This window comes from Mesoplodon mirus, assembly GCF_964341445.2.
Source record: "Mesoplodon mirus genome assembly, chromosome: 7".
Classification (NCBI taxonomy): domain Eukaryota; kingdom Metazoa; phylum Chordata; class Mammalia; order Artiodactyla; family Ziphiidae; genus Mesoplodon; species Mesoplodon mirus.
Window position 1 is genome coordinate 83,251,099 of NC_138983.1, and position 14,335 is coordinate 83,265,433.

Here is a 14,335-nt window from a genome sequence, read left to right on the forward strand (position 1 = left end):
TGTGGCCTCTCCTGTTGCAGAGCACAGGCTCCGGACACGCAGGCTCAGCGGTCATGGCTCACGGCTCCAGCCGCTCCGAGGCATGTGGGATCTTCCCGGACCGGGGCACGAACCCGTGTCCCCTGCATCGGCAGGCGGACTCTCAACCACTGCGCCACCAGGGAAGCCCAACCTTGTCTTTTTTTTAATGATGCTTTTTTCTGAATTGGTTAAAAAAAAAAAAAAAAAAAAAAAAGCCTTAAGGCTTAGGAACAGAAGCAAATTGAGAATTAAAATCCGAATCATTCAAATGAAGTTTGTCAGAACAGTTTGTGTGTGGAGAGGACAGCTTCTAGGCACTTCAGAGAAACCAGCAGGACAGAATTGAGAATAGCCAGCACCTTACAGGGCTTCTCACAGAAATGCTTTAATGCAAAGAGGTGACTGGATTTCACAGGGAGACCAGGGAGAGGATGCAGAGATAATTAAATCACATTCAAGCACCTGTTTACCTGGGAGGTAAGTTCCTTCATATTGTGGTCAGATGCTGTTTAGGGGGACACTGGTGCAGGGGAGGTGTTGGGAGGATGAACTCTTTTCTGAGTGATTTTGCAAGTGTGAAAATTCATCCAACAGAGATGCTAGAAAAATTTGCTCCTAGTAGCGAGCGTCCAACATGATATTTTGGGACAAAAATGTGTATTTGGAAGAATTTTTCACAAAAGAGCAGTGATGGGAGGAAAAGATTCATATGGGCCTGGCTAGTAATATTCTTCCTTCACAATTTTCTTGTGGGTTCCTGAGGCCTGTTGTGACTGCTTGGAGACCTGGTCCCCAAGCAATGGCCCTCTTTGTCATACTCAGGGTAACCCAGGAAGTTGCTTGTCTGAAGCAGAAAAGGTTCTCCCTTCCACTCATGTCCTCTTGCTGATCAGATGAACACATGGCATCATCTACAGCTGAGAGGTATTTGTTAACTACCTTTGTTTCATAGGACACAACTCATATATACTCTACAGTAATGTTTATCACTGTCTTTTATAATCTCAAGGTAAGAAGTAATCAGTGTTAAAATCATTCTACTGGAATAACAAAGCACATGATTTTTTTTCCCTAATAGTGATTGTATTTGTTTGCTAGGGCTGCCATAACAAAAGACCACACTGGCTACTCGGTGGCTTAAACAACAAAAATATATTTTCTCATAGATCTAGAGGCTAGAAGTCCAAGATCAAAGTATCAAGTTTAGTTTCTTTGAGGTCTCTCTCCTTTGATGGCTACCTTCTCGCTGTGTCCTCACATGGTTGCCCCTCAGTCTGTGCATGTCTGTGTTCTAATATTCCCCCCTTATAAAGATACAAGTCATATTGGATTAGAGTCCATCCATATGATCATTTTACCTTAATTTTCTCTTCCAAAGCAGTATTTCCAAGTAGAAGTTAAGCTTACTGTACAAGCAATCAGGTATTTAATAAGAGGCATTGCTATGGAGACAAAAAAAAAAAGGTTAATAATTGAGGCAAATTTCATATCAGTTTTTGAGTTCTGAGGGTAGACAGTTGAGAAGATCTCTAAATGTCAGGGTTAAAGCATCTTTTGTAGTTTGAATGTCCATCAGATGTTCAGGTAAACTTTCTGAGTGGTCCATATAGCAACAGGAACGAAGAAGACTGTCTAAACATGAGCTGCTGTGGAGATTTCTCTGAAGTTTATATTAAGATATCTACCTTCAGTATGCAGGACTTCAGAAAAAAAGGCAGTTTTAGTTTCAATTATTCCAAGTCAAAAGGGTGGGAGAAAATTTGGAAACACTAGTTTGGAGAGTTGTAGTCAGGTAGTGGAGGAAACTAGAAAAATTCAGGATATAGTCCAGTTTTCAGGTAATTAACAAAACTTCAAGGAAAATTAATAGCACTAGAATCTAATATCCACAATATGTATTTTGGTTTCTATCGAAAGATAATTTTTCTCTCTAAAATCACCCTCATTTCTATCAAAGATAGCCAAATTAAGACAAATTTGTTTGCAAAATAAGTCTAGATTCAAAAAACTTGGTCTTATTTATATAAGTATAGCAAGGATTGTGACTGACCATATAGGCTTATTTTTTATTTTTATTTTTTGCTTTTATTAAGAGAATTTATTGCCTCTCTCTCCTCCCAATAGCTCAGACATGAAGAAGCAACATCAGAGGAAGACAGACAGACAAATGGCTCTTTGAGTTTGTCCTGCTTGGCACTGGTGAAGGAAGAGGCAGCTTTCTCAAAGTTTTTATCTGCTTAATTGGATGTAGTAGAGAAAGGGAACAAGGAAAGTCAGAGGGTAAGTGAACAGGCTCTGCACCTACCAAGGATGTGTTATCCTCCTAATCGTCCCAGTAGGAATATTCCATTCATGTTCTTTGATCTGATCCTTGCATTGGAAGACACTTCTTTTTTTAATCTCTTTTTTTAAATTTAATTTTAATTTTATATTGAAGTATAGTTGATTTACAATGTTGAATTAGTTTCAGGTGTACAGCAAAATGATTCAGTTATACATATACATATATCCATTCTTTTTCAGATTCTTTTGCCATATAGGTTATTACAGAATATTGAGTAGAGTTCCCTTTGCTATACAGTAGGGTCTTGTTGATTATCTATTTTATATATAGTAGTGTGTATATGTGAATCCAAACTCCTAATTTATCCCTCCCCATACCTTTTCCCTTTAGTAACCATAAGTTTGTTTTTTAAGTCTGTGAGTCTGTTTCTCTTTTGTAATTAAGTTCATTTGTATCATTTTTTCAGATTCCACAGATAAGTGATATCATATGATATTTGTCTTGCTCTGAATGACTTCACTTAGTATGATAATCTCTATGTCAATTCATGTTACTGCAAATGGCATTATTTCATTCATTTTTATGGCTGAGTAATATTCCATTGTATATATGTACCACATCTTCTTTATCCATTCATCTGTCAATGGACATTTAAATTGCTTTCATATCCTGGTTATTGTGAATAGTGCTGCACTGAACACTGGGGTGCATGTATCTTTTGGAAGTATAATTTTCTCCAGATACATGCCTAAGAGTAGGATTGCTGGATCATATGGTAGTTCTATTTTTAGTTTTTTAAGGAATCCCATAATATTCTCCATAGTGGTTGAACCAATTTACATTCCCACCAACAGTGTAGGAGGACTCCTTTTCTCCACACCCTCTCCAACATTTTTGTAGTCTACAGTTTGTAGACGTTTTGATGATGGTTACTCTGACTGGTGTGAGGTGATACCTCATTGTAGTTTTGATTTGCATTTCTCTAATAATTAGCGAGGTTGAGCAGATTTTCATGTGCTTTTTGCCCATCAGTATGTCTTCTTTGGAGAAATGTCTGTTTAGATCTTCTGTCCATTTTTTGATTGGGTTGTTTACTTTTTTGATATTGAGCTGCATGAGCTATTTGTATACTTTGGAGATTATTCCATTGTCAGTCTCATCATTTGCAAATATTTTCTCCCATTCTGTAGGTTGTCTTTTTGTTTTGTTTATGGTTTCCTTTGCTGTGCAAAAGCTTTTAAGTTTTATTAGGTCCCATTTGTTTATTTTAGTTTTTGTTTTCTTTCCTCTAGGAGGTGGATCCAAAAGGATATTGCTGCTGTGAAAGAGTGTTCTGCCTGGATTTTCCTCTAAGAGTTTTATAATATCCAGTCTTACATTTAGGTCTTTAATGCATTTTGAGTTTATTTTTGTCTGTGGTGTTAGAAAATTGTTCTAATTTCATTTTTTTACATGTAGCTGTCCAGTTTTCCCAGTACCACTTATTGAAGAGACTGTCTTTTCTCCATTGTATAGTCCTGCCTCCTTTGTCATAGATTAATTGACCATAGTTGTGTGGGTTTATTTCTGGGCTTTCTATTCTGTTCCATTGATCTATATTTCTGTTTTTGTGCAAGTACCATACTGATTACTGTAGCTTTGTAATATAGTCTGAAGACAGTGAGCCTGATTCCTCCAACTCCATTTTTGCTTTCATAGTATGCTTTGGCTATTTGGGGGTTTGTGTTTCTGTACAAATTTTAAAATTTTCTGGGGCTTCCCTGGTGGCGCAGTGGTTGAGAGTCCACCTGCCGATGCAGGGGACACGGGTTCGTGCCCCTATCCCGGAAGATCCCACATGCCGCGCAGCGGCTGGGCCCGCGAGCCATGGCCGCGGAGCCTGTGTGTCCGGAGCCTGTGCTCCGCAACGGGAGAGGCCACAGCAGTGAGAGGCCCGCGTACAGCAAAAAAAAAAAAAAAAAAAAAAAATTTTCTGTTCCAGTTCTGTGAAAAATGCCATTGGTGGGGGCTTCCCTGGCGGTCCGGTGGTTGGGACTTCACCTTCCAATGAGGAGGATGCAGGTTCTATCCCTGGTCAGGGAGTTGGGATCCCACATGCAATGCAACCAAAAAAAAAAAAAAAAAAAAACCAAAATAACAAAAACAAAAACATAAAACAGAAGCAATATTGTAACAAATTCAATAAAGACTTTAAAAATGGTCCACATGAAAAAAATCTTAAAATAAAAATTCCACTGGTAATTTAATAGGGATTGCATTGAATCTGTAGATTGCCTTAAGTAGTATAGTCATTTTGACAGTATTGATTCTTCCAATCCAAGCACATGGTATATCTCTCCATCTGTTTGTGTCACTTTCGATTTCTTTCATCAGCATCTTAGAGTTTTCAGAGTACAGGTCTTTTGTCTCCTTAGATAGATTTATTCATAGGTATTTTTTCTTTTTGATGTGATGGTAAATGGGATTCCTTCCATAATTTCTCTTTCTGATCTTTTGTTTTTAGTGTATAGGAATGAAGGAGATTTCTGTGTATTAATTTTTTTTTTTTTTTCTTTTTGCGGTATGCGGGCCTCTCACTGTTGTGGCCTCTCCCGTTGCGGAGCACAGGCTCCGGACGCGCAGGCCCAGCGGCCATGGCTCACGGGCCCAGCCGCTCCGTGGCATATGGGATCCTCCCAGACCGGGGCACGAACCTGCATCCCCTGCATCGGCAGGCGGACTCTCAACCACTGCGCCACCAGGGAGGCCCTGTGTATTAATTTTGTATTCTGTGACTTTACTGAATTCATCGATGTGGTGTATCACACTGATTGATATGAGCCTGTGAGCCATGGCCGCTGAGCCTGCGCGTCCGGAGCCTGTGCTCCGCAACGGGAGAGGCCACAACAGTGAGAGGCCCGCGTACCACGAAAAAAAAATCATAAAATGGGGCTTTCCTGGTGGCACAGTGTTTAAGAATCTGCCTGCCAGTGCAGGGGACATGGGTTCAAGCCCTGGTCCAGGAAGATCCCACATGCCGCAGAGCAACTAAGCCCACGTGCCACAACTACTGAGCCTGCGTTCTAGAGCCATTGAGCCACAACTACTAAAGCCCACGAGCCACAACTACTGAAGCCCATGCACCTAGAACCCATGCTCTACAACAAGAGAAGCCACTGCAATGAGAAGCCCACGCACCACAACAAAGAGTAGCTGCCATTCGCCGCAACTAGAGAAAGCCCACACACAGCAACAAAGACCCAATGCAGCCAAAAATAAATAAAATAAATAAATTTATTTTTAAAACCATAAAATATCATAACCATCTTCTTCAGTTTACTTAGTCCCATGTAATTAATTCTTGTTTTGTTTGATCTTTTGTTAGAAGTTTTATGAAACCATCAATTTCTCCATTAGGGTTTTGTAAATTCTTACTCAGTTCAGTGTAATGATTTGAAATTCATCAGAAACTTGTGTTCTAGAATACTTGTTAGATCCTTTTCCATGAATTTCTCTGAACATGAAACACATTTCCAGGAAGCTTTTGTAAAAGCATCTGAGTAAAACCATTGTCTAAGTAATAAAAGACAAATATCCATTACTAAAAATTTGATTCATTCTAATGGAATTGACAAGAAAATTTATCTCTGTGACACAAAACATTTAAGATAATAACTAGAATTATGACTGATAACATTATACTAGGACATATCCAATTTTAGGAATTTCATATACTTTCGAGAACATTTATATTAATAACATTCACCCTTATGATATAACCTAGAGTTTATGATCATTTATTTAGCAATGCTTCCCATGTAAGTAACATACCAAATAAGCCTAATGAGTTTCATAGCTCTCTTTTCTAATAAGATAAAACAAATCTTTTAAGGTGTTCCAAGGGGCCTCTGGAAAACCTGAACGTTATTTCCAGGTCAATAAAACTTCATTTAGAATTTGACTTGGGGGAGAATCTACTTTTTCAAAAATAAAAATGTTTTAAAACACTTTGTCAAATATGATCATATGTCACTGTGAATTAATATTTAGTTATCAATTTAATCAAAGTGACAAAGATTCACATGTAAATACAGATAGTTAAATAGTGTAAAAAGACTTAGCTCTTTTAATATTGAAAGCACTCAGTTTTTCTTCAAAATTATCAAAGATTCATAAAGACGAAATGTACAATATTTGTTTTGCTAGACAGATTACATTGAATGTAAAAAAAAGTCTTTGTTTACAATTTCTCATTAAGAGCAGACCAATAATTAAGAAAATTTTGCAAAAAGAGAGGAAAAAGCAAATTTTAATTTTCTACCAGCTTACTTTGGATATTAAAACTCAATCACTTTATTAAATTCATTCCAATTTTAGATCTGACTACACATAAAATTCCTTTCTAAAGATTCCTTTTTAACAAACCTCTTACAACTTTCTCTGTCCATTTGGATTTGTCCCTTGTTCTCTTTCCCATTTAGAAGTTATCAGCTTTAGGACAAAAATCACTTAACAAAGTTTTTACATTAACAAAAACATCTCCATACCTTACACTTTTTCTTACCCCAAAATATATTCTAATTTCCTTATAATTCCTAGTAGCTTTAACCACATCTATTATTTACAATTCTTAATCCTTTGAAGCTTTAATTTTTTTGTAAAGATAAAGTTAAAAATTATGAACTGTGTAAGTATTTTGTGGCTTGGCAAACTTATAAATACATTTCATAATTTCTAGAAACATATTCTACTTCATAGTACAAGCTTTTAATGAAGCACAAGACATGTTTACTAATAGAACCAAACATATTTAGTGTGTAATAAGAGGTCAAAAGTAGGTAAACTTAAGACTCGTTCAGCAATTAATATTTCAGTATTTTGTCTTAGTTGGAAATGATCTAGACATTCAATTCATTTAATTTAACTTAGCAAAACTCTAAGGGTACAATTTATCAAAGACATTTAGAAAACTATTTAAGTTGACATAGCAAAAACAATTATTGCTAAAAAAAGTTTACCTAAAAGAATTCTTATCTTATGTCTATTTAATTAATTTGTTCTTAACAATCACTCAGATTACTCATGACAATTTCATAAGATGTTAAAGTAGTGTTAGCCATCATCTTAAATTATTATTATTATTACTTTTTTCTGAGAAATTCTGTAAAAGAGATAACATGAGCTTATTTGACTTTTAGTAAAACTACATAGCATAAAGCTATTATACTTAATGCTGATAACTCTTAAGATATGTCTGTATTAATTAAACCATTAAACCTGAACTAGATTTTACTTACCAAAAATTATCCTAGATCATGTGAATTTGAAAAATATTTGTATTCGTTTTTGTTATATTTTTGAGAATTTTTATATTGCTTGTTGGAATAAATTAAGTTTACTCACTCAGATAGCTACAGTCTTTTATTATTTACGGAGAAGACTTTTAAGTCTTCTTGCCCTTTAAGTGTACTTGCCCTTGATAAACAATTTTAAGGAGACTGTGATTTAGAGTTTGAGCAAGAGAGGGTTTTTCTGGTGGTTTTTGTTTAAAAAAAAAAACCTCTTTCCTTTTTTTTCTTTGACTTTTAGTTTCAGGTTCTAACAATTGAGATAATCTGGGCTCAGTCTCAGGCAATGTGGCTGTGTTTACATTTCAAAGACATGGTAAGATTTATAACTTTAAGGGACAGAGAAAAAAGTGTAAATTTTCTTCTGTGAGTTTTGGAGTGTATTTTTCTATTATCATAAGTTTCAGGGTAATTATTATTTTAAAAACTTTTTCTTCTTAAGTACAGGACAATTTTGCTCCAATTATCCTCAACTTTTATAATATCTACAAGAATTTGAGAGGAATAGGTTTCAGGGTTGGTGAAGATAAATGGGCCTTGACTTGTTCCTAAGTTGCATTTCTGGTTTTGTAGAGATTTGGAAGACAAAGATGATTGTTTCTATTAGCTCTTGAATATTGGCTTCCAACTGATCTTTTCCTAATTATTTGTAGGAGGGCCTAAGGAATTGCTGAGGAGATGGGGCAATTTTTAAAATTTTTCTTAAAAAGGGGAATTCATGTTGGATCTTTAATTTCTGTTATTTCATCTTAATAGCGATTCCCTAAGGCTAGCTGTTATACATGATTTTTCCTTTCAATTTGATCCTTCCATAAATACCAATATGACAGCTGTTTATGATGAGAGCTCTCAAGAAGGGAATCTTTTAAATACAGCAAATTTAAAGGATCCATCATCTGGCCATTGAGGAGTAAGACCTTTCATTAATTTCAAATAGTGACTCAAATCAGTAAGCCTTTTTATGGAACGACCCAGAGGTAACTTTTCAGGCTTAGAATAAATCCTTACCATGGATGAAATAAGCACACTTTCAGATGGAGAGGGCACGGATGATATAGCCCCTATAATGTGAAAATTCATTTCCAAGGATAATCTAAGAAAGCAAAGGCCTTCATTGCACAGGCAGTAAGGGTGGTATAATGCAAACTGTGTCCCTGGTCTCTCCTGGGAAGTTGAGGCACCTCTGATCCCAAACCTACTAATCTGTGACATCAGGCACATGCTGCTGGAATGGGACTTTTCCAACACTAACAAGGCAATGAAGGTTGAAACAACAAAGGCCCCTTATGGACTGGGTCCCCTTAGGACAAACTCCTCTGACAGCTGGCACAACAAGACTAGAGTGTGCTGTTTATGACTTTGTGTCTCAGAACCCCAGTCAATTCAACTGGTTACCAGATGCACCCCAGTAAATACACCATCCAGATGGTGGAGACCAGAGAGAATATTCTCACTGGACAAAAAGCCAAACTCTCAGGACACAGAAAAATACAGAAGGAAAAATCTCATCCAGTTTTTATATAGAGAACTGACAGCAAAGTTTGTCTTAATAGGCACTGGACTGGAGAGAACTGGTAACTCACCAGTCTGTGAGGCTGTCTCAAACAGCAGGCTTATAGGGCCTATGCCTGTATTCTGCCCTATGGTTCTTTCTTCTTATGAAACACGACTCAGGAGACAGAGACAAAGAAAAACAGTGACTGTCTCTGGGAGGAAAGGATTAAGAAAAACTGAGACGAGATTACTCGTTTCCAAAAACCAGATTTTCTATGTCACAAGGATCTTGCTCCATAAGTATTTTCTTCTGCTAATCTAAATTTAGAGATAGAGAAAAGGAGACTCTTAAGCACTTTCCCTCCCACCAGACCTTACAGGCCTGGGAAGTTGAGGAGAGAAGAAATTTTACCTTCTGCTGGCCTTTGTCATGTGTCCTAGGATCTCTCAGCTGCAGCAGTCTTGTGGTGGGAAGCAGGGTTTAGCCAGCCTCCTGGTTGTCTTGTCAGCTGTTGAGGAGGAAGAAATGTCCCTGCCAACCTTCTTGAGTTAAAGAAGTAACAAGGTTTATACAGCCTTCTTGACCCTGCATTCCCTATCTCTGGTGCTAATGATGTCTTTCTACCTCCTGGTACAGGGAGGGCACCATTCACATGAGATACTAATTTCCTGCTTTCATGGAGACAGATAGGAAGGTCAGTGTGTCTCTCTTGCATCAGTCATTTCTTCAGTAACTTTAATTCAAAGTAATATTCCACTGAGGCATATTTTGGAGCATCCTGCCCTGGGCACCAACAAAGTCAAATGGTTTAGAGAGAAAGCAAGTCCCTTTGTCAGCACTGACCTGTGCTCATGGTGATTGTTATTCCATCTCCACAATACCATTGGGCTGGGTGCTCAAGAAACAGAGCTGTGAAAACATGGCTCCCGTCTCTTATAATTTATAGTACCAATGTTTCAAAGAAAAAATTTTATTTAGTGCCTCCTTTGTGTTAGACAATAATGCTGGTATATTTTCAAGATATACAAATAATAGAAAGAGACATGTATGGCACTTGAATTGTAGTGAGACATTAAAAATTCCCCCCCCCAAAAATCTTTTTCTTTATACTTATAAGAAAAAAAAATGTAGATTCATTTTGGATAAGATAAAGAAAATTTATGAAGTGATAAATCTAACCTGAGAAAGTAGAAACGAACACAGTACACAGGCTCTGAGCATTCTACTCACAGAAAATATTGTCCTGTTCTTTTGCAATATGCACTTGTTCCCCTGTCCCTATGTCTGTCTCTTCCCCTCTCTGTTTCTGCCCCTCTTCTCTCTCTCCCTCACACATACACACATTCACTCCCCTACAAAAAAACCCATTGACTAAATGATAATTGGCAGGCACTGTGCTCAAACTGAGGCTACAGTGGTGAGTTAAAAACAGAGATAATTTTTCCATCCTCATCAAACGTATATTCCAAGATGGAGAAAGTGAATACTAACCAAAGAGTCACACAACCATAATATTGCAACCACAACTAAAAACCATAACCACTGAGTTAAGCTAAGCAAGCCACTATTGTCAGCTTTCTCTCAACCCTCAGTAGAGTGTGTTCCAATAAAGGCCTTGAGTAAGTCACTATTCTGTTGAGAAAATCCAGGACATTTCTCAGTCTTCCACATCTGAAATTATGCAGTTTGGAATGTCAGGAACAAGAGTGAGGGGAAAGGTCATTCAGAACTGCAACTAACCAGTTTCTCTCTTTCTGACTGCTGCAATAACCTCCTGGTCTATCCTGTGTTTACTCCCATTCCTCTGGCCTGTTCACAGAGCTGCCAAAGTGGTCCCTTAAAATTTAAGCCTGATTGTGCCACTCTATACTCAAAATCATCCAGTGAATTCAATTTAATTACAATAAATCCAAAGTTCTCACCAAGGCCTCAAAGTCCTTTTTGATCTGTTCTCCCCTTCTCCCATGTCTCTCTTGGCCTCATTCCTACCACTCTCCCCCTTGTTTTCTGTAATCCAGCCAAACTTGCTTCTTCTCCAGCTTTTACTAAAACACTACTTAGTAGACAAACAATTTAATTTAAATTGGGCAAAAAATTTAATAAGACACTTAACCAAAGAAGATACAGGAATGGTAAATAAGCAACATTTAAAAATGTTCAGCATTATCAGTCATCAAAGAAAAATTAAAACCACAATGCAAATAACTTCACATCTACTAGAATGACTAAAATTAAAAAGATTGATAGCATCAAATGTTAGTAAGGATGGAGAACAACCAGAAGTCTCATACATTCCTGAAGAAGATGTGAAATGATGTACTACTTTGGAAAACAGTTCGGCATTAATACAACCCCCTAATTTCACCCCCTAGGAATTTAAGTTAGAAAAATATGTCCACACAAAATTTGTACATGAACATTCATAGAAACAACTTTATTCATGATTGTGAAACTGAGTAGGATCCTGTGGGGCCTTCCCAGTGACAGACTCCCAGTGTTCCCTGCTTCTTGTTTGTAGAACAAAGCTTTAGTCTCCTAGGCCTCCCTTGATTTCCAGAGAGCAGTTAATGATTACAGAACTGACAAAATTCAGAAACAAAGGAAAAGCAGTCAAGCAAGAAAAGTAACAATAGATTGAAAAACAGTGTTGTCTATATCCCTTTCTCCTCAAGGGATATAGATAACAGTCTGACACATATCCTTGATGTGGTGCTCCAAGGACAATGGTGCTTCAAGGACAAAGGACAACCCTCTCTGAAAAAGTGTCAGCGTTACACCCCTTATCAGACCCTTAATTGCCCTCCCCACCATGTTGTGATGCTTATGAAATTCCTGAGCCCAGCTGGGCCATGAGACCTGTCCCAAATAAGAAAAGGCATCTTCCCTGTCCCACTGCCACCCTATAGAAGGAAAGTATATGTGCCTCGACCAATTAGTAAACGAAATTTTCACCTTGGAGCATTCCTTTGTTTTCTGGCTATAAAAACTGATCAATAGCACATGTTTGGCGTCCACTCCCCCAGACTACTAGGAAGTCAGCCTGCTGTTCTGGCAGAGACACTTTCCTCTAATAAATTCTATCTTCTTTACATTCTGCCTTGTGCCTGGAAATTCTTTTCCAACCCACGTATGGACCACGACACTTGAGCGTTTTTTGTAGACACTAAGGCTCTCCACCTGATGGAGGATTTGACTACATGCTGATCACAAGCATGTAGGTCCCAGATTGGTGGGAACAAGAAGGCTGATGATTAAGGTTCCCAAAATATCACCCTGTCACCTCTCCACCAACTAATCAAAAGAATGTCCATGAACTGATAATTCACCCTGAGACCCTCACTCCTAATGTTGTCTTTAGAAACACTTGCCCAAAAGTCTTCAGGGAGTTTGGGTCTTTTGAGCATTAGCTGCTTGTTATCCTTGCTTCGCATCCTGCAAATAAACACTGTACTTTCCTTCACCACAACTGGTATCAGTAGATTGGCTTTGCTCTGCATTGGGTGAGTGAATCTGTGTTTGGTTTGGCAATAATTTGGGCAACCATGAAGGGGCCACCATCCCTAGTGGGCATCTCAGCCATAGCACACTGGCCCCTGACCAGTGGCAGCTCATGGATACTACTCAGCAGCTGCTTGAGCACCTTTGTCTCAGAGATGCCCCTGAACACTTGCCACTGACCAGGCATCATTGGCCCATGGCACTTTTGATTTCTGTGGTAAAGGGAAAAAGACACATGCTTTGCTGGTTGAGATTTCTCTAGTAAGTAGTGGAACTTGTGTGTGATAATACCAGGGTATTCATTCTCTTAGCCATTTGGGTCTGTCAGTGGCTAACCATTTGGTGGGATTTTCCCTTTTGGGCTGAGGAGTTTGAAACCCTGAGAGACTACATTTGTTTGTTTGTTTGAGATTTTAAGATTACCAGCCATAAACAACTGAGAATGGGTAATCAGAGCTCTGTTTCATCTTATATTCCCTACGGTGTATTTTGCAGAATCGGGAAATTCTTAGCTCTTAGTTTCATGGGCTCGTACCCATGAAAAGGAGAAGGTGATATTTTTCTAAAATCATGTGGTCACGGTATTCTTTAGGCTCTGGAGAATAATGACCCAGATGGGGCACTTTTTGACATTCTAAAACTTGTTTTTGCGAATGAAAAAGCTGGCTTGTTAAAAGTATCTCTTCACTATTCTGACCAGAAGGAAACAAATCTTACTAGGAGGAACTTACATTTTTCCCCCTGTGCCTTTGAAATGTAAATGTTCTACCCTGGGCTCTAATGTACTCTCACTCACTCTTGTCTATACCATCGCCAATTCCTGAGACTGAGGGGGGAAAAAAAGGGAGAAGAGTCCTTTTTAAACTCAGGCAGGAAAACTGTGAGATCTCTGTTTGTCTGGAATGTATGTATGTCCATGTGTACATTATAAATATATCTCTTTTCCTTTGGATGGTATTATCAAAGTTAGTTTGTAAATGAGCTCTATTTAATTGACTTAAAGGAAATTAAGCACTTACAGAAATTCTCAGAAATATAAAAGAAACTAACTTGAAAGAATTTCAGATTCATGTGATCTGAAAAATATTCAATATTAAATTTGGGATAATGGCTGACTTGGTCTAATGTCTCATAAAGTTTTCTTGGGTAATCTAAACATAATTTTTGAGAACAAGTGAATAAAATAGAGGTAAATGAGACAAGAGTTTTTAGGTGAACTCTGGGAATAATTATGTTTTAGGAATGTCTACTTAAAAATAGCTTTTCTGGACGTTTTAGTAACTTGAAATTTTAGAGTTTAACTAAATTAAGCTAAATGATGAGAATTCATTGAATATTGAGGTCTTTTCCAAATAAAATAATATACTGAAATATTAATTACTAAACATTGGCTTCCTTTTACAGAGAAAGTAAAGATATTTAAGACTATTAATAAATATGTTTGGTGTCACACTGAGTCATTTTCCATAAGAAAGCACATATTTTTAGAAATTATAAATAGCATTTATTTATAAATTTGCCAATCTACAGAATGCTAATGTAAAGAACAGCTCATAATTGCTTACTTCTTAATTTTCACTAGGAATTTAGGTTTTTAAGACTTGAGAATTCTAATTAAATATGTAATTAAAGCCACTAGAAATAATGAGAACATTTTAGTATACAGGGTAATAGGATGTGTGTTTTCATTAAAAGAAGGTATGAAGAATA

At 37.4% G+C, this 14,335-nt stretch overlaps 1 long non-coding RNA gene across 1 annotated transcript in view; it reads right to left on the minus strand.

Moving 5' to 3' along the window:
- Window positions 1–1,201: 1,201 nt before the first annotated feature.
- Window positions 1,202–14,335, minus strand: part of LOC309808704 — a 91,275-nt gene continuing 78,141 nt past the window's right edge. The window contains exons 3-4 of the long non-coding RNA XR_014294780.1: window positions 9,539–9,635; window positions 1,202–1,463 (exon numbers count right to left, since the gene is read on the minus strand). This is a non-coding gene — a long non-coding RNA (uncharacterized lncRNA). The remainder of the gene's footprint in view (window positions 1,464–9,538; window positions 9,636–14,335) is intronic.